Source organism: Trachypithecus francoisi, unplaced genomic scaffold (assembly GCF_009764315.1).
Source record: "Trachypithecus francoisi isolate TF-2019V2 unplaced genomic scaffold, Tfra_2.0 Lachesis_group5, whole genome shotgun sequence".
In the NCBI taxonomy this organism is placed as follows: Eukaryota; Metazoa; Chordata; class Mammalia; order Primates; family Cercopithecidae; genus Trachypithecus; species Trachypithecus francoisi.
This window is the reverse complement of record NW_022681470.1, coordinates 25,896,807-25,915,565: the sequence shown is the minus strand read 5'-3', so window position 1 is coordinate 25,915,565 and position 18,759 is coordinate 25,896,807. Positions and strand designations below refer to the sequence as shown.

Genomic DNA, 18,759 nt, shown 5'->3' with positions numbered 1-18,759 from the left:
CTGCTTTTGTGCAGCCCATGAGCTAAGAATGACTTTCACATGTTTCAATCGTTGAAAAACATCAAAAGTAGAAAAATATTTTGTGACACATGAAAAGTATGTGATATGCAAATTTCAATGTCCATAAATAAAGTTTTACAGGAAAATAGAGGGGAAAAGGCTTTTATTCTTTTAGTGTAGCCTTTTATGTGTGAAGAGCAAATTATATTGCCTTGCAAGAAATTGAAAGGTCAGTACCCAGGTGCTAGCCTCTGCACCATGCCTATCTGAACTTGCTCCTCTTTTTTTTTTTTTCCTTTTCCAGCCTCTCTTCTCATCATATGAACCCTCTTGTCTGTCACCTGGCAATACAATTAAACTCATGGATGATTCCCTTTTGTAGCTGAAGTTTGAGAGGCAAAAGCTAGCTGGTTAATAGGAAGGAAGTGAGAATACATGTTTTTTCTAGACAACCAAAATATCCCTTTGCCTACTGTTTATTAAAAACAAATAAAATCAAAATGTTGTTCCATCACCACTAAGAAATGCTTGTCTCGGCTGGGCGTGGTGGCTCACGCCTGTAATACCAGCACTTTGGGAGGCCGAGGCGGGCGGATGACGAGGTCAGGAAATCGAGACCATCCTGGCTAACATGGTGAAACCCCGTCTCCACTAAAAATACAAAAAAAAATTAGCCAGGCATGGTGGCAGGTGTCTCTAGTCCCAGCTACTCATGAGGCTGAGGCAGGAGAATGGCCTGAACCCGGGAGGCGGAGCTTGCAGTGAGCTGAGATGCGCCACTGAACTCCAGCCTGGGCAACAGAGCGAGACTCCATCTCAAAAAAAAAAAAAAAAGAAAAGAAATGCTTGTCTCTATTTTGTAGGCCTTTACTATGATGATCTTCAGTAACGTTAATATATTAAGTGAGTTTGGCCAATTCTTGATCTTTTATCATAATGGAGAAATTAAGGCGTTAGGTTAGCAAGGGCCCTTGAAATCCAGAGAGATACTAGCAACTATTTGTCCATTAATTGCAACATATTCACAATACACCTTACCTTTTTTATAACAAGTATCCAGATAGACTAGCTTGCCCTTAGACTCTTAAATATATTTTTCTCAAACAAAAATATTTGTTATGGGCTTAATACGCACGCACACACACACATACATACAAAGTAAATTAGAGACAATATATATACAAATTGTAAACTAGAGACAGAGTCTCGCTCTGTCACCCAGGCTAGAGTACAGTGGTGCAATCATAGCTCAATGCAGCCTTGAATTCCTGTGCTCAGGCAGTCCTCCTCTGCCAGCCTCCCAAGTAGCTGGGACTACAGGCGTGCACCACCATGCCCAGCTAATAAAATAAGTATTTTATAATTGAATGAAAGTGATTAAGAATCATGAAGGGACCCAAAGTCATAAACTAGAAAGATGTTAAAAGACTGTATAGTCCGAATTCAATAAGTCAATATCACAGTAGTCTCCCCTTATCCGCAGTTGTGCTTTCCATTGGTCCCAGTTACTCTCAATCAACTGTAGTTCAAAAATATTTAATGGAATATTCCGGAAGTAAGCAATTCATAAAGTTTTAAATGGCACACCATTCTGAGTAGCATGATGCAATCTCATGCTCTTCTACTTTGTCCCTTCTTCATCACAAGAAGGATGAATACAGTACTTAAGATGTTTTAAGAGAAAGACCACATTCACAACATAGCTTTAATTATAGCGTATTGTTATAACTATTCTATTTTATTATTACTGTTTATGATCCCTTAACTGTGCGTAATTTATAAATTCAACTTTATCATAGGTATGTTTGTATAAGAAAAAACAGTATATGCAGGGTTTGGAACTATATGTGGTTTCAGGTATCTGCTGGGGGTTTGGGATGTATCCCCTAGGGATAAGGAGGAAATACTATAATAACCAAATATAATCCTCTAGCAGCAGAGAGAAATGTGTAACTAAAATATTAACCTCTCAGTAAAATATTATTATTTTTGTTATTATTATTTTTGAGACAGAGTCTCGCTCTGTCACCCAGCTGGAGTGCAGTGGCAGGATCTGAACTCACTGCAACCTCCACCTCCTGGGTTCAAGCAATTCTCCTGCCTTGGCCTCCCGAATAGCTGGGACTACAGGTGTGCACCACCACACCCAGCTATTGTTTGTGTTTTTAGTAGAGACGGGGTTTCACCATGTTAGCCGGCTGGTCTCAAACTCCTGACCTCAGGTGATCCACCCACCTCGGCCTACCAAAGTAGGATTACAGGAATCAGCCACTGCACCCAGCCAGTTAAATATTACTTAAAACTAACAAATAAATATGCTCACTAGTGCTCTTATTTCTGGTCATCTTGAAGCTGAAAGAACTTCCAGAAGAGCATTGGTATAGAATATATTGTGTGTATGGGCATCTTGTGAAAGAGAAAACTGAGAAAAGATGCCAAGGACAGTACATGTATGGGTACATGGCTTTGATCCACATATCAAGTAAGGGAGACAAAGTGCCCTTTTTAACCTGTGACTTGTGTCTCTTCACCTAATACAGCTGGTATTGTGTTCACATTACCAACCACCAACACTGTCCAGTCCCTTCATTTTCCTGGCAATGGAAGACTGAGGAGAAAGATGACGCCAGTCCACTCATTGTGCTTTGCTCTCTGCATTTTGACCCTGAACTCTTGACTTTGGTCAGCTCCCTGCCTCATTTTTCAGTCAGTGACTAAGCAGTTTTTGAGTTAATAAGTAACTCTCAGGTGACTGATTAAAAATTCCAGGAGGTGACTTAGAAAGGAGTCTAAAACATTGTTGCCCTGATCGAATTCTTCCTGTTTTTCATTCATAAAATATTACAGCTACCCCCACTTTGGCTTTAGGGTGAAAATTGTTAAACCTACTACTGTTCTTTGTCCTTCAGATAGTTGCGGGCATTCTTGTTTTCACAAGAGGAAACAGAAGACTCGTCTAACAGGAAAATATTAAGTTCAATGTTTTCAACAGCACATGTATAGAGAAGGTTTTGCAGGTTATGGAAAGCTTTTAAAGAAACTAGGCCGGGCGCAGTGGTTCACACCTGTAATCCCAGCACTTGGAAAGGCCAAGGCAGGTGGATCACTTGAGGTCAGGAGTTTGAGGCCAATCTGGCCAACATGGCAAAATCTTGACTCTACAAAAAATACAAAAATTAGCCAGGTGTGGTGGTGTGCACCTGTAGTCCCAGTTACTCAGGAGGCTGAGGTAAGAGAATCACTTAAACCCAGGAGGCGGAGGTTGCAGTGAGCAGAGATCAAAACACTGCACTCCAGCCTGGGCAACAGAGCAAGACTCTGTCTCAAAAAAATAATAAAAGAAACTTGAAAGAAATTTTGTCTTCAATATCAAATACCTCCATTACCATGTAGATGCTAATATTGTGTGAGCAATTTTCTGTGAGATAATTGTGAACGATGTTATAACAACTGCTATATCCTTCTCACCTTTAATCTGAACATTAATTTAGCCACGAAGATAACAGTAAGACAACATCTTGAAAGTATCTTATCCACAGCAAAGTCACACTTTCTTTCTTAAGCATAGATGAAATCCAAACTGCTATAGTCGTTACTTTTCGATCTCATATTGGTCAAATGCTTACTTGATATAGTTAGGAATTTGATACAGTCATGCTCTTGATGAAGTTTAAAAGATAGCTCTGCTATGAAATTTATTTGCATTAACTCTTTCTTATCATTTGCTTATTGATTTTTTATTTTTATGTATATGGTAGGAATATTAACTAGCTTATAGGGAGTCCTGACCATGTGCCAAGCATTGATCTAAGTGTTTTATATGCATTAATTGATGACTCCATTTACAGATGAGTAACTGAAACATAGAAGAGTTAAGCAACTTCCCCAGAGCCACACAGCTAGAACATAGCAGAACACAGACTTGAACCCAAGCAATCTGGGTCCAGAAGTTACACTCTCTAACCTCACTGCCTTTCTGTACGATCTTAAATGTAACAAGTATTATTTCTCTAGAGTTCATGATAGGATGGGGAGTAAGAGTAGAAAAATAAAGCATGAGGGAAGATATGATAGGAAATTGAGTCGGAATATTTGGCCTCCCTCAAAAGTAATTAGAATGATTAGATATTTACTATGTTTTATCCTTATTAACTAATATATTTATTCACAAACTTGTCTAACTCAGTTTTAGGTTAAAAATATAAAGTTATTTATTCCTTAAAAGATTCTTAATTATCAGGCTACTGCATTGTCAGCAGCAGGAGGCCTTTGAGTACTTGAGGGGGATGAGGGAAGGTCGCGTGCCCCTGGAATTCCAAAGAGTTATTTTGATCTCACTGTGATTTCACTGTGCTTACCCATGAGAGGGACATAGTCAGTGCTTGTTGAATGACCAAGTACATAATTCTCATCTCCCATTTTAATGATAATATGTCATGTGAGGAACAAAATCACAAGTACTTTCTCCTCTTTGTCCCCAGTGTCCTTATACATACTTCATACTTCTGTTAACATATTTGGTGTATTGTGAAATAATTATTTGTTTCTGTGTACTTCTCTCCTTCGTGTGAACTCCTTGAGGGCAGGGGCCATGTCTTACCTTTGTATCCCAAGAACCTAGCCTCTGTTTATCAGTAACTTAGTTGATTATTGAAAAACGACTGTGGAAGGAAGGGAAGGAGTGAGGCAGACAGGCAGACCTAGAACTGATATCCTTGTGTATTTATTTTACATTTATTAAAAGGTCATGGGGTTTAATCATTTGGGACTTTTGAAATATACTTGAAGATGATATTTCTTGGATTTGATATGACTACTGTGATTTAACCTCTGGGAAGAGGTCACTGGGATTCAAAGAGTGTGTATGTTACAGTCTGTCCCTTAGGTACACCACCTGATTTTATTGCAAAATTATGTCATACTCCAAAGGGCTTTGGCTGTACTCTTGGTGAGTTTATCTGTAATTATTGATAAATACATTCATTTTTGCTGAATTTATACAGAATGCCTGTGCGAATCACCCCAAATCACTGTAGCATCTAAATTTCCATCTCATGGTATAGCTGTGGACCAGGAAGTCTCCCTTGGAAATTAGGGCTTATTCTTTGAAAAACCACAAATGTATTTATTATTTGAGACAAATGTGTAGTATGGGACATTTTCCCCCTCCAATAATATTAAATGCTGTGTTCTCACTTGTAAGTGGGAGCCAAACAATGATTACACATGGACATACATTGGGAAATAATAGATACTGGGGACGCCAGAAGCGGGGAGAGTGAGAAGAGGATGAAGATTGAAAAACTGCCTATTGAGTACAGTCTTCACTATTATGGTTACAGGTATGCTAGAAGCCCAAACCTCACCATCACGCAATATATCCATGTAACAGACCTACACATGTACCCTCTGAATCAATACAAATAATATGAAATGCTGTATCTCTCCACTTTTTACTTACTTCTTCAGGTCCATTATACTCTCATGTTATACCACATGTAGCCCACATCTCTTGTGGTATGCACTCTGTACTCACAATTGTGCTGGATGCTGTTTTTTTCCTAGGGGTTATAAAAATTTGATTTTCCTCCATAATTCTATTTCTTTTTTTTAAATTCAGGTCAACATACATTGTGAATTCCATCTTTGTTGTAAGCACACTCTTATTTACTGCTTTTACTGACCTTGTCATCTTACAGAATAATCTACTCTTATCAATGAGTGATATCTCCCATTCTGTCATTACTGCTATGGTCTGAGCAAGAGTAGGGGCTGGAATGAGGCTACATATGGATTCTTGGTGGGTAGTTTTAAAAACTCTGCTTCCATGGAAGTTTTGGATAATGCTTCTGTCCCTACCTCCACCCCGCCTCCCACTGTGCTGCTATAACTGGCCTTATGACAACAAATGAATCTGGCATAAGAGAGAAGAGCGCCAGAATAAGTGAAACAGAATTGTGTGAATTAGCCGTCTCGTTGGATTCTACCCAGTCACACTGTGAAAGTCCATTATGCATTAGGCTTATATTCCATTGTGTAATGAATGGTAATTCTTCTAATGATAAATACTGGTCCCTTTTGGTACCAACCTTAGAGTTAGAAATAGCTTAATCTGTTGAGTAAATGAATAAAAACCGCAAGTTTAAAACAGCAAAAATAATTTCTTTGCTTGGAATATCAGTGTACATATCTTTCCGTGCAAAGTTCTCCACTTTTCTCATTACCCATTAACTTGTTGGTTACTCTACAATCACCATCTGAGAGCTAAGATCTGTTGCTTACTATTCACAAGGCAGAGAGAATTATAAAACATACAATAGCAGCACACAGGACAGCTTTAAGTCTTTCCATAAAGTCATCATAATGGTACATTTTCTGAGTATTGCCTTCAGATTGTTTTAATAAAGAATTCATTGTTCTCGTGTTTACACGATGATTTTCTGTAACAGAAACCAATATTGACATTGATACCTTAAGCTAACGCAATTTTTAGTCAATTTACTGGGGTAAAATTAACTTTGTTGTATAATATATTCTCTTTTAATGGCCTTTGTGGATAATTACACATTGCAAGTATTCAGTTGTATTTACTGGTATTCTAGTTTGTCTTCTCTTTTGCGGGATATTATGTATCCATTCTCTTAGCTCTTTACCTTGGTTTTTTGTTTTTGTCTTTGTTTCCCGAGATGGAGTCTCACTATGTTGCCCAGGCTAGAGTGCAATAGCTATTCACAGGGACAATCATAGTACTACAGCCTGGAACACATGGGCTCAAGCAATCCTCCTGCCTCAGCCTCCAGTAATTGGGATGGCAAGTGCACGCCACAGTGCCTGGCTTCTTCTACCATTGATAATTTTGGTCCTTCTCAGGTTAACATACATTTATTGAAGGCCTGTTGGTGCCATTCACTGTTCTAGGCACTGTGGCTAAATAAGACACACTCCTCATTCTCAAAGAATTTAACATTCTCCAGGAAAAATTGTTATCAAAATAGGTCATTTTGACATCAGAAAGTAAAGCTAGGAGACTGATCCTTAGTGGGTTTCATGAAAGCCCCTATCAGGAAGTAAATGCTAGGAGGTTGATCCTTATTGGGTTTCAGCACAAGAATCAGATGAGCCTCCGTTAGATATGAAGTCAGCTCCAAGTATTGGAGGATAGGTTAAAAAAACAATACATAGAATAGTATTCCAGGCTGAAGAAATAGTGTGTATGTTGTATAATATATTCTCTTGTAATGGCCTTTGTGGATAATTACACATTGCAAGTATTCAGTTGTATTTACTGGTATTCCAGTTTGTCTTCTCATTTGAGGCATATTATGTATCCATTCTCTCAGCTCTTTACCTTGGTTTTTTGTTTTTGTCTTTGTTTCCTGAGATGGAGTCTCACTATGTTGCCCAGGCTAGAGTGTAGTAGCTGTTCACAGGAGCAATCCCTAATTCCATGTAGGGAAACTACATGGAATTTGATATAGCAGAGTTTAAAAAGACATTAGATAATTGCAGATGAGCATGGAAAGGTAGCTAAGGCTTAAGTCATATGATTATTTTATGCCAAATTTAGGAGTTTCAAATTTATTCATAGGGTTAGTCCATGGACTGACTTGCTGAAATGTTTGCAAAATGTTGTGGATATATTCATTTTACAGGGGGGGTGGGGGGAAGTTGTCCATAGCTTATTAGATCTCAAAGTTGTCCATAATTTAAAAAAAAAGAATTGTTAAGAATATTTGCAGTGAAAAGCTTAAGTAAATGCCCATAGTGTTCACTAATTAGAGTGAAGTAAGGCGCTACCATATCCGTGTTTCATATTACAAGAAATGTGATGTACAGAACTGTCAGTGCAATGAATGGAAGTTGCCGGGAAGACTTCTGTAGCCAAAAGTAAACCATAAATTCATTCATTGAACATTTCACTGAACTTTTCCTATACACCAGAAACTGGTAAGCACTGAGGAGACCGTGATGAACAAGAACTCCTATTCAGACACACATTCCATTCAGGGCTCACCGTCTAATGAGAAAGACAGACATTAACCAGATAATCACATAAAGAAATGGACACGTACAAACTCTGATTATTGCCGTGTAGTAAAAGATAGGATGAGTTGTATTCAGAGAATCTGGTGTAGATGGGGGATTAAGAAAGGTTTTCTTTAGCAAATGGCATTTGAACTGAGTCCTGAAATGAGTGTCAGCTGGGGAAGAAGGTAAATGACTCCAGGCCGAGAAACTAGCACTTGCTAAAGCCCTTATGCAGGGAATTGGTTGGTGTGTTTTAGGGAAGGAAAGAAGAAATATAAAATGCAAAAAAAAAAGCCTGAGATGACACTAGAGAAATAGAGATTGAGCCATACAGGGCTTTGTGGGCTATTTTAAGAATATGGATCTTTATCCTCAAAACATCAGGAGGCAACCCTTGAGGGGAAGGGGCATTGACATAATCAGGTTTATAGTTTTTAAGAGATCTCTCCAGTTACCATGTGGAAAATGGACTGAAGGGGGTCAGGTTGGGATAGATTTATTAAATAATAGTGTAATAACTGAAAATACATTGATACCATGTACTTTAATTTATGGGTTGTTATAAATTCATAAAATGTTTCTAGGCATTAGTTTCTTCGTGTGGAAAATTATGAGGCTGAACTTGTGATTTTCAAAGCTTGGACTCCCCCACAAATGAGCTGCATAATTGATCCTCTGAGACCTGGAGGCAGCAGCTCCAATCCTTTTTTTTTTTTTTTTTTTTTGAGACGGAGTCTCGCTCTGTCGCCCAGGTGGGAGTGCAGTGGCCGGATCTCAGCTCACTGCAAGCTCTGCCTCCCGGGTTTACGCCATTCTCTCGCCTCAGCCTCCCGAGTAGCTGGGACTACAGGCGCCCGCCATCTCGCCTGGCTAATTTTTTGTATTTTTTTAGTAGAGACGGGGTTTCACCGTGTTAGCCAGGATGGTCTCGATCTCCTGACCTCGTGATCCGCCCGTCTCGGCCTCCCAAAGTGCTGGGATTACAGGCTTGAGCCACCGCGCCCGGCAGCAGCTCCAATCCTTAACTGCTTCCTGTGCCGGCTCCAGGATGCCATGCGAGAATGAGCATTTTCTAGGTGCACCATTAGGTGACAAAGATTGAGCGGCCCTTCTCTAAACCCCTTTCCTGCACTAACATTCCATGATTCTACATTTTGAGGAAATCAAATTCTAATCTGACACCTTGGTTTTACCATTGAGGAAAGCGTTGCCCAAAGAAGGAAAGTGGCTCACCTAAAATTGCATGGCTTAGTGTACACAGCATTACTCTCCTAACTAGTAATTCTAGGCTTTTCTAGTTTGCCATACTGTCTCTACATCCTTTGTAAGCAGTATAATTAATTATTATAATTATCAAATTGCAGGTGCTTCTTTTTCCTTCCTCTATGAACAGAAATACAGTTTATTCTTTTTTGATTACCAGTTAAGAATTTATTGCTGCAAGTCATCAAGCATCGTTTTACTAACACTTGAAGACTAGAAATGGAGAAATTAATTCCTAGGAAAACAACACATCTTATTCTGGCTTAGCTGAAAATATTGCAAGACCAGCATTTCTATTTCAAAATCAGTCCAAAGTCTGTGAGCATACAGAAGTGATGAATAGAAAGATAAGTTAGCTGAGCACTTAATGACTTTTACTTGATTTGAACATGAGTTCAAAGGTAAATCCAAAGTTTAAAGTTGAACTTGAATCTTACTATGCCATATGGGCTTTCCTTAGCCTTCTCGAAAATCTCAAGTATAAGGGAGGTCCAGGAGTAGAGTGATTCTCGGCACAGACTCTGGAGTCAGGTGGTCTGAGTTCAAATCCCCAGCTTCTCCTCCTACCAACTTCGTGACTTAGGAAAAATTACCTTTCTCAGACTCATTTTATCCACTTGCAGAGTAGAAATAATGACATTTCAGAGGAAACATTAAATGAAGCAATATATGAAGTAACTTTCTCTTAAGTCTTAAATTACCTCAGCATTTGCTCTCACAATTTCTTTCCAATTTTAAGTGACAGAGTCCATCCCAGCTATTCCCTTCATTATCTCATGAATTCTGATTATGTATTCTCTCAGTTTTTATCTAATCTAAGAGCTTTTCTACTTTTCTTATCTGACCTTATAAAAAAAAAAAGGCATTCCATCTTCTAAATAATTTTTGTTTCTATTTTCTAACTCTACTATTTTTGTCTTAGAGCTTTTCTAACTGAAATGTGTATGAAGTATAGCAATAGGAACTCCCAAGAAATAAAATATTCTGTGGTTTGTTTTTCTTGTAGAGTACTGTAATTCCTTGGGTTTAATTGACAACATCCTTTATGAAGACATTCAGCATCTCAGCATTAATGGCCTCCCAGACAGCAGTCTTGGCCAAGTATTCAGGGAATGACCAGGACATACTCTAAGATCCCTTTTCTGAATCATTGTTTATTGTTTATAAAACTCATCTTGTAAGCCTGCTTTGATTTATTTCCTTATCAATACCCAAGATAATCCTGTTGAAGTTTACTCTGCTTTTCTGCCCATATTCCCCACTTCATCTTTTGAGGCCTACCCATCTCCTTGGTACATTATCCATGTTAAGTGCCTCCAAAGTACTGTGGATACTAGTAAATGCCAAATTAAGTGGGGGATTTTATTCTTTCCCCAGATCACGTATAATGATATCAGATGGGCTTGGTTTGGGCTCTGATATCTGAGGCACCTACTTTGACTAACTATCTGGGGCAGTGGTTTTCTTTTTTTTTTTTTTTTGTCATCCAGAAACTTTACTGTAAATCATTTGTCAACAAGATCTGCATTTCTAATTTCAGTTTGTCATTCCTCTGAGGCACAGAGAAAGGAAAAGATGAGATTAGGGTTAATGTTTATTGAGCACTATACATAAAGGATCTTATTTAGTCCTTATAGACAATACCAGAGCAGTGGTTTTCAACCCCAGTGGACATCAGAAGTGTCTGTGGAGCTCTTTGAAAATGTGGACGTCTAGAACCTATGGCTATCCAAGACCTAATTAATCGGACTCTCCAGGGTAGGGGTGTAAGCATCTACTTTTTGGTTTTTTAAAGATCCATAGGGTGATTGTGATGTACAACCAAGTTGAAAATCACCAATCTTGAGAACTGGTCATTATAGCTACAATTTCTTTTATTTGAAATCTTTTTTTTTTTTTTTTTTAAGGATAGAATGTTCCCTGTCAAAATCTTTTCTTCTCTAAGAGTCACAAAAATGAATTTCTAAGAGGAGGCATCAAGGTCACCTGAGTTTTTCCCTTCTGCTTGCTTGGCATTCATAACTGAGAAAACCCATCCCTACAGTGAAGCTAAAGCTAAAGCTTTACTGTAGCTGATTTGTAGCAGAGTCCATCCTGAGCTAGTAGTTTCAGAGTGGGAACATGGGGCCAGATGTCCTTTTTAAAAAAGATGATTTGTATAATGTGCTACAACTTTATAAATCCACCCAGAAACGTACATGCCCACTCAATCAGGAGGTAGGTTTCATTCTCTTCAATTTTTTGATTAGGAAACAGGCTCAGTGAGTCTAAACGATTTGTCTAAGAGCACCAGGAAATAGTGGCTAGAATCAAACTCAATTCTTCCAAGTCCACATCTAGTACTCTTTCTGTTCTTTCTATTGATTAATATTTTTATCATTCCATTTTGAAATAATTTCAGATTTATAGAAAAGTTTCAAAAAAATACTTTCCACAAGCCCTTTACCTATATTTGCCAAATGTTAATATTTTACCATGTTAATCATCCTTTCTTCTGTCCTTCTGTACATATGAATTTAATTATTTGTAATTAATATTTAACAGTATATTATAGATATAATTCCCCTCTATCTCTCAATACTTCAGTGTATATTTCCTAAAAACACTGATATTATCTGCAGTCACCACAGAAAGTGATTATGAATCAAGAAGTTAACATTAATACAATACTATTATCAATGTACAGACCTTCATTTTTTACCCACAAATGTCTTCTGTGGCAAAAGAAAAAAAAATTGTTTCTGGTTCAGGATCCAATCAGGGATCACATATTGCATTTGGTTCTCACATCTGTTCACTATCTTAGTCTTCAAAGTTTTCTTAGTCTGCCTCTGCTGTTCATGACTTGAATAATTATGTATGCTATCATCTGATAAGCAGGAATTGACAGTTCTGGCTGTCAGCACTTGATGGAGTTATTCAGAAATACTTGGGTTCAGTGACATACAGCAGGAAGGGCCGTAACATTAGGAGAATATTTGGAAAACAATAATAATGATATTTATTATGCAATATTTATGGTGGACACTATTTTAAATGTCTTCCATGTAACTCCTCATTTAAACTTCACAACCAACCTACATAGTAGGTATTGTTACACTATAGATGTGGAATCTGAGGAACAAAGATGTTAAGTAACTTGCTCAAGGTTGTCTGGCCAGGAGATGGCAGGGCTAGAAGTCAAATTCCAACAGCTAGGCTGCATCCCTAGTGTGAGCTCTGAACCAGCACAGGCTGAACCAGAGACATTTAACAGAGTTCTATGTCTTTAGGCAAGTTATTAGCTCAAAAAACTTGAGTCTCATGAACTGAAAATGGGACTAATAATACCAGCTTCATAAAGGTGGTTGTAAGGATTACACACAATAATCTGTTAAAGCATTTGGTATGGAGCAAGAACTTCATTTTTTAAGAGTAAAATTTAAAATATAAATATGGAAAAATTGACTGCTAAGCATATCTGAAGAAGATACTGTTATGACTAAGTTCACACTGAGATGAGAAAACTCTCAGAGAATACCTTTTGAATCATTACAGGTAGGGAGGAGAAGGGAACAGAAGCAACAAACATCTGTTCATATTTTGAGACACTGGAGAGATACCGGTTACAACCAAATCCTTCTTCAAGGCAAAAGAGGCTAGATCATGATGAGTCATGAAACACAATTTTACGATGAATTTATGGAAAGTTACAGCCTTTAGTTATATTGGCAAAGAAGGTAAATATTTTCCATAAAGAGAAAAGTCAGCATCACTCTACTCTGGGCTGAGGTATCATTACCTTCCAGCTTTTAAAAGGGAATTGTTCTCCTTAGAGGGTGGCAGTCAGAGGAATCAAGAGGTTTTTATCTTTTTAGTTTTTAATTTCATATATACATATCTATATATATTTTAGAGACTGGGTTTTGCTCTATCGCCCAGGCTGGAGTGCACTGGCATGATCTTAGCTCACTACATCCTCGACTTCCCAGGTTTAAGTGATCCCCTCACCTCAGCCTCCCAAGCAGCTGGGACTACAGGTATGCACCACCACACCCAGCTAATTTTTTTTGTTGTTAATTTTTTTGTAGAGACAGAGTCTTTCTATGTTGCCCAGGTTAGTTTTGAACTCCTTAGTTCAAGTGATCCTCCTGCCTTGGCCTCCCAAAATGCTGGGATTATAGGTGTGAGCCACTGCATCTGGCCTTGAGGTTTTTAAAAGAGAACTCTGAGGACACTGGGTTTCCAGAATTAGAAAAATGTATAGTCATTTTAATGTGACATTTTCATTTAGTCTTATTTATTTATTTATGAGAAGGAGTCTCACTCTGTCACCCAGGCTGGAGTGCAGTGGTACAATCTTGGCTCACTACAACCTCCATCCCCCGGGTTCAAGTAATTCTCCTGCCTCAGTCTCCCTAGTAGCTGGGATTACAAGCATGCAGTACCATGCCCAGCTATTTTTTGTATTTTTAGTAGAAACGAGGTTTTGCCATGTTGGCCAGGCTGGTCTCAAACTCTTGACCTCAGGTAATCCACCCACCTAGGCCTCCCAAAGTGCTGGGATTACAGGCATGAGCCACTGCACCTGGCTCATTTAGTCTTAAAACATTTCAAATATGTCAACTAAACCTATGGAGAAGATAAGCATATCTGAAGAAGATACTGTTATGACTAAGTTCAACTTAATTTTTTTAATAGACTATAAATAGATTTGTGGGGGGTACATCTGCAGCCCAAGGGCTTTTGGGGCTCTGTAGCTACAACAATAGGCAAGGATGGATTTTTCATCTCTTTTCTATCAAGGTTTGAATGTTTCCTCTGAGTCTTTCCACCCAGAGAACCCTAGACTTCTTTCAGTTACCACGTCTTTCCTCACTGTTGTCCACTTCTGAGCTCCATATTTTGGGAGCTGAAAGTAAGTAGTGCCTTGGAGATGGAAGACAAAAAGGGAAAGGGAGCCCAGCAAAGGTTCATTCAAGGCTCACATGTTCATCCCCTGCTGGTAGCTGCCTCTTGCCATCCCCACAGCATAAGCCCTCTCCTCTTCACCCCTGCCCAAGGCTGCAGAGCACCATCCCAGGGCCTCTGTTCCATGCCTGCTGAGTCTGCCAGCTCACACTTTCCATAATCTGCCTCACCCTGCACCTTCCCCACCCTGCCCAACTCTCAACCATCGATCTGTTCATTGCTTATTTTAAAAGCAGCCTTTTCAACCACATTTTTCATTCAGCCATTAGGACAACAACGCTAAAGCAACCCTACAGTAGAGGCCCTTGGCTTTAAGCAGAACTGGTGCAGAATAAAAATGTCAAGACTTGTTTTCAGAATTCATTAAGAATTTCAAGACAGCAACAGCAGAGCATTAAACCAAGCACAAGGCTCTTCTAGGCATGTGGCCCCGTGCACAGACTGCAGACCCATGAAGCCAGCAGTGGCTGTAAGGGGCCCAAGTGAGTTGAAAGTTGGTCATCTACGAAATACACTGATATATTTAAAACTCAATATCATATTATTGGAACACTAACAAAATTGCACTTCAATCAAACTGACTATATTTTATCCAAAAATCTAGTATAATAACACAGGCACACATATTTTAATTTGGTGCTGGAATGCCACAACTGTGCAATAGATTCTCTAAGTGTTCAAGCACATCTGTACTCTTATTTAAAACAAAATATAACTCCACAGGCATTTCTGATACTCAACCAACATTAAAAACCATTGGAAAATTAGATGCCTGCATTCCACCTCTAAAGTGTCTGATACACTAATGAAAGAATAACAAGTTTCACAAAGCTATTGGGAAGGAAATGAGATTTATGTGTGAAATTAGACTATGCACTATAAATTAGTAAATACATGTAAGCTATTGTTCTTAAATTTCACAGTGATAAAGACAGAACGAGCCTTCAATTTAATCTTACAGGTAGTCAAGTGTCTTTACCCATTGGATATGGGTATGTTAAGTGAATGGCAGAAGAAGGAGGGGAAGTGGTATCGATAAGAATAGTTTAGACCATGTAAGATGTTTAGAAGTACAAAAGTAAAAATTTCATGAGGACCTAGTGTGTTTGGACACTCCCCCCGACCCCCTACCCCTACCCCACCCCAGGAGTTCATAGTCAGTGCTGGGTACCTAGTAGGTGGCCCACAAGAAATTTGCAAATGAAAGAAAAGAAAGACCTGCTCTAGGCAAAGGTTCCAAAGGTTTATGGTAGGCATGGACTTCTCCATCTATTATGTTTCATTTTCTGCTGTATAACCTGAGTTGTATTATACTATTATACTATTCTCTTGCTGTCTAGAGGCTCCAAAGCAGACTCATCAGAATCTCCCATGGCCTAATCTTTACCTGCTGGTTATTTCAGAACCCCCGCTCCTTATCAAAAGGAAAGGATCTCCTATTCCTGCAGGACTGTTCCACACTCCTTGAAGCACTTAAACCAAAAGACAGACCAAGTAATGACTATATCAGGCACCACTGTGGCTGGCTGAGTTTTAAATTAACCTGTGTCACCTCCTACCTGGTCTGTATAGGGTCAACACTAAGGGGGAATATATGTGTCTCCTTGGAAAAGATAGCCCTATAGGCTGCCTATGATTTTATGAAATCCAAGTTTTTTAAAGGCTTTGTGATAAAGCTAGCTACAGACAGTGTGTTACAGCTTTATTACAATATGGGCATTCTCTTAGGGTCTAGAATCCCTTTGTGACTAAATGAAAGAGCTGAATTCTGTAGTCAATAAGAGTCAACACCTTAGTAAGATACTTAATCCCTCAGAAAGGACTGAGGCTGAAAGTCCCTCAGAGAAAAATAGAGAATTAAAGCTGGAACCAAGATACCCGCCTTGTTTCACCCCTCTCTGTTTCACATGACTAGGATATGGGTGCTAATTGGAACCATCAGTTGGAAGAATAACAGGCTTCTCTATTTCTTGATCATCTTTCCCAGTGTAGAGCCCAGGGGACTACAGATAACATGTCTGGTTAACATTAGCCCCCTCTTAAAGAAAAAAGGAGAAAGCCATGTTTTCTCAGTTGAATTAGAAACCAAGATCACTTTACTCACTCAATTAAAACTGCTCTTGACTGTTCCTTGGATAGTTTCCCTCTATATTCATAAGGTCCCTTAGTCCTAGATTTTCAAGGTAATGTCATTTGGTTCTCCTCTGTGAAGCCAAATATACATAGATATCAAAGTGTTATTAATCCTTTAAGAAGCCAGGAGTTTAAGCTATTACTGAGCTCTGAAAGATTCTGATAATGGAGCTTTTGTTTCTGATCACTGATAATGTTTTTAATTTGGAGTTGGCGCAGTTCCCTCTGGTATTAGGCGCAGCAGGAGCAGATAGGGCATGCTGTGGTTCTAAAGTAGATAGGTTCTGGGTAATGCTGCTTTTGGTTGGGTTTTTTGGTTTTGTTTTTGTTTCTTGAGACAGGGTCTCACTCTGTTGCCCAGGCTTACCGAAGCCTTGAACCCCCTGGACTGGAGCTGTCCTCCCAACCTCAGACCTCCAAGGAGCTGAGATCACAGGCGTGTACCACCATGCCCAGCTAGTTGTTTTGTTTGTTGTTTGTTTTGTAGAGACTGGGACTCCTTATGTTGTCTAGGCTGATCTTGAACTCCTGGGCTCAAGTGATCCTCCAACCTCATACTCTCAAAGTGCTAGGATTACAGGCAGGAACCACTGTGCCTGGTCTAAAATGCTATACTCTCAAGCAGAGTCCTAAATTTTAGTCAACCATTTCTCACTTCCATGCTTTTTATCATATTTACCACCTGAAATTTTACTATTTTTCTTTAAATCCATTCAGTGCTGTACTTGAACAAATTTATTTTACTGCTATAAATGGAAAACTAGTTGTTTTAAACTATTCTTAATTGAAGGTAATAAAATACAATGAACACTAGTTTAAAAATTCTAGCTAGGTAACATCTTATGGCAAAGCTTCTGAGGCCCAAGGGGGCTTTATTTGCAAGGGAAATTAACCAGGGTTGAGGACAATGCTAACTCGGTGTTTCAGTTTTCCTTCTGAGAATATGAAGGGTTGAAAAGAGAATCCTTTTTCTGTCTTCAGTAACTAAATGCTTTTCATTCCAAGCAGCAGTCAGCCTACCTTTGAAAAACTCAATCTCTTTATATTCTGTGTAAGGAATTAAGTATTTGACAGGACTCATGTGAAAACCCATTTCTTGAATGTAAGAACACCCCAAGGGAGATAGATGGCATTGTCCCTACACCCACGAAATATGTCATCTACTAAGGGTCAGAATAAACTGATTACAAAGAAATAATAAATGTATTGAAGAGTATGAGAAATACACAAATGCTTAACAGTAGAACATGAGCAGCAGAGGAAAAAAGATGGAGTTCTGTCTGTTTTGCTCACTGATGGATCTATCCCTAGCTGTCAGAAGAGTGCTTGGCATATGGTAGGTATCTGTTGAGCCTAAGAACACAAACCACATACCCCAGTCGCCTAGTGGTGACATAATGCGAAAGATCAGGAGTGGGAAATAGGTTGGCACAATCTGGAGAAATTAAGAGATTTGGAGAGAATCTTGGAGAAAGTGATAGGCAGACACACACAATGGCTTAGAACAGAAGGTACACAATACATACAAAAACAGGTTAAGTATGTCTCACCAAGGTCATGCCCTTATAGCAGCTTTAAAAATGCAAACTACCCTCCAATTTGAATGCTCCCCTTTCCTCAGACCTAAGGCCCCATTCCCCTTATTCACAAGCATCACAAATTTAAGTATCACATACACCTTACAAAATGAGCTGACATTTCTGCAAGACAAACTTCTATTTCCAAAATGTGGGTTACTTTTTGAGAAACCCAGTTTCATGTAGGTATGTTAGTTTGAGGATTTTTCTGTGTTACTTCAACTACTGAAGTCTCCTAAAGACTTCAACTATTCAAGTTAAGCAGTTGTGCCATTTTTCATAGTTCCCTTGCTATTTTTTTGTTAAGTGGAGTCATTGTTCCTCTGGTACTAATTTCGCATCGCACCATTTGTTGCTCTAGAAATAGCAAAACAAGAGAAGTAGGTTCGTGTGATTATAAATATGGAGCAATAGGTGGGAACTGAAGCCGCTTCTGGTATTTCTCACCAAAATGGCCATGGCCTCCGGGTCTGTCTCTCTGCAAGAGGGCAGCACCCCTGAAGACACAGTGCCGCCTCAGGGATGTGTCTGAGCTCCTGAGCTGCGCTCCTCTGCCTGCACAGGCTTTGTGAAACGTTTCCATTTCAGAAATACAATGCCCTGATTTTAGTGTGAGTATTTCCCATGTGGGTTAAGTGATACTAAATCTTCAATTAATTATAGCTGGAAAATGTTTTTTGGAAAGCTGACTTTTATCTTCTTTCACACTAAGGCTAATTTTTAAATACAGCTAAACAAGGACTTAGGCCAATCCCTGAACCAAAAAGCAAGGTATGAACCTTAATTTACTGAACCTCAAACCTAACCT

At 38.9% G+C, this 18,759-nt stretch overlaps 1 protein-coding gene across 4 annotated transcripts in view; it reads left to right on the top strand.

The window, feature by feature from the left end:
- NME7 (NME/NM23 family member 7) overlaps window positions 1–18,759 on the top strand; it is a 235,379-nt gene that overhangs the window by 216,015 nt on the left and 605 nt on the right. The window lies entirely within an intron of this gene.